This window comes from Bombus affinis, unplaced genomic scaffold (genome assembly GCF_024516045.1).
Source record: "Bombus affinis isolate iyBomAffi1 unplaced genomic scaffold, iyBomAffi1.2 ctg00001076.1, whole genome shotgun sequence".
Lineage (NCBI taxonomy): Eukaryota > Metazoa > Arthropoda > Insecta > Hymenoptera > Apidae > Bombus > Bombus affinis.
In genome coordinates this window covers 7,501-10,000 of record NW_026109539.1, presented here as the reverse complement: position 1 = coordinate 10,000, position 2,500 = coordinate 7,501, and the positions used below count along the sequence as shown (strand labels likewise).

The following is a 2,500-nucleotide window of genomic DNA, read 5'->3' as shown; positions in this document are numbered from 1 at the left end:
GAAAGGACGACTCACGACGCCGCTAGCACTCACGCAGGTCCGTGACGGTTCTCTCCGCTCTTATTCGTATCCTTCTTCGTGCGCTTCCTCCGACTCTGAAACGTTCTACGTATCGTAAGAACGACGGCGGGTTGTCGAAGGCACCAAGGGACAGAGAGAGACAGAGGTAGAGTTTCGTAGTGTCTCCCGTGAACACGATAGTTTATATATCGAGCATGCGTACGAATTGCACGGTCTCGACACGACCGCGACGAACGCCGACGAGCGTCCAACAATCGCTCGTACGTCGCGTACGTTCTCTCGCGTCCGCTCTTGTTCGTATCCTTCTTCGTGCGCTTCCTCCGACTCTGAAACGTTCTACGTATCGTAAGAACGACGGCGGGTTGTCGAAGGCACCAAGGGACAGAGAGAGACAGATAGAGAGGAACGACACGCAACGCAAGCAGTCTTAGGTTTACGTGAGCAACCCTCAGCCAGGCGTGGTCCAGGAATTGTATCCGTGGACCGCAATGTGCGTTCGAAATGTCGATGTTCATGTGTCCTGCAGTTCACACGTTGACGCGCAATTAGCTGCGTTCTTCATCGACCCACGAGCCAAGTGATCCACCGTTCAGGGTAATCTTTTCATATATTTTTTAAAACTCTTGTACTCCATGTACTCTTAATACTCGGTTCGAGCGAAGCCGAGATCCGACACGACCGACCAACGGGAATCGGACGCGCAGAAGTCGCCGGAAGATCGACGACACGAAAACGTTCGAAAATGAAATCCGACGAACGCGCGAAGATACGCGCGTCCGCCGGCCGGGCGAAAAGTACATTATGATATATAACAACCATCGAGATCGAAGCTCCGTTCGTCAGGAAACGACGGGGATATAACACCCGATTCTGAATCCTCTGTGCAGCACACGATCTCGCGAAGAAATACGCACGGTGGCTAGCCCATATATATATATATGTGTGTGTGTGTATATATAATACGATATGCATTCCTCTCGTCCAATTATTCAAGAAAAAGAGCGTGCGCCTCCATCGTTCGGGTGATGTAAAGATTCGATGGGACTCGCGCGACCCTCGGCCTCGAGCGGTCTTTCCTCCCAATATCCAGAAGCCGAGCTTTGAAAAAACTCTAGCGACGGCACGGGTGTCCGACTCACGACATCGAGGCTTCGAAGTCGGCGATCTCCTCCGAACGGATGGCGATCGCGACGACTCAAAGCGTGAAAAATCGACGAAAGAGAACACATCTCCGTTCAGGTGATTGTTTTTTTTAAAAAATAAAAAAATTCGATGGGACTCGCATCCATCTACCTCGCGCGGTCTTTCTTCCCAATATCCAGAAGCCGAGCTTTGAAAAAACTTCAGCGACGGCACGGGTGTCCGACTCACGACAACGAGGATAGACAGCCTGCGGTCCCCTCTGAACGGGTTATATGCGACGAACTAGACGAAACTTTAGTCGTTCAGGTGGTATAAAAAAAAAAAATTCGATGGGACGCACGCGCAGCCGTCGTCCTCGAGCGGTCTTTCTTCCCAATATCCAGAAGCCGAGCTTTGAAAAAACTCTAGCGACGGCACGGGTGTCCGACTCACGACATCGAGGGTAGACAGCCTGCGGTCCCCTCTGAACCAACTTCGGCTAGACTAGTTACGAATCGTTGCTACGCATCGTCATCATAGTCATCGTCATCATCATCATTATCATAGCGGGCCAACATCCACGCAATGCGTTTTCGTTCTAGGTTACCCGATCCACGAGTATGTTACAAGTGGTTTCGTTATTTCGAACAAAACGACATACGAAGAACACACGCCCTATGGGTAGGAAGCACGTTTCGAGAACGACCGAGAGCGGTGAAAGAGACGAAAGGTCGACGCGCATAAGGTATCCATGGATCTTCGAAGAGAACCTTCGAAGATATGTCGGTATCCTTTCTACATGCGCGACTCGCTACTCGTACTTTCGCTCTCGTCGACTCGTTTTAGTCGCTTCGTTCGATCCCAAAGAGGAGTCTTCGATGTCCCGTTGCTAGGAGGAGAGCAAACGCAACACAGACCACGAAACATAGAAGAGAATAGGCGAGCATGATCTCTCCGACACGAGGCACTTTAGAGATTTTGTTATTCGTTTGTACGGTCTCCACGACGCAAAAAAAAAAATACGAGATCGTGGCGGCGGGTCTTTCTGTATACGGCCTCACGCAAGCGCCTCGATCTCATTTCTCTTTACGGGTGGTTTCCATTCGTAATTTTTCGTTCGATATTCGTGTCAAAGTTTAATTTTCGAAAGCTCAAGTTCCCATTTATAGTTTTATTATAAAATCATAATATTCGCAGACGGCGGGTCTTTCTGTGTACGACCTCACGCAGGCGCCTCGAATTCGTTTATGTATGTATATATATATATATATATATATATGTATCTCTTCATCCCGATGATCGAGAGAGAGTGCCACCTTCTCTTCATATAGTTTCGTAGCTGGAGGGTCGTCTCCTC

General features: G+C 49.4%; 1 non-coding gene across 1 annotated transcript; it reads right to left on the bottom strand.

Moving 5' to 3' along the window:
- Positions 1 to 463: 463 nt before the first annotated feature.
- On the bottom strand, positions 464 to 618 carry LOC126928566 (5.8S ribosomal RNA). The gene has a single exon (XR_007716776.1). It is a non-coding gene; the product is annotated as a 5.8S ribosomal RNA (ribosomal RNA).
- Between the last annotated feature and the right edge of the window lie 1,882 nt (positions 619 to 2,500).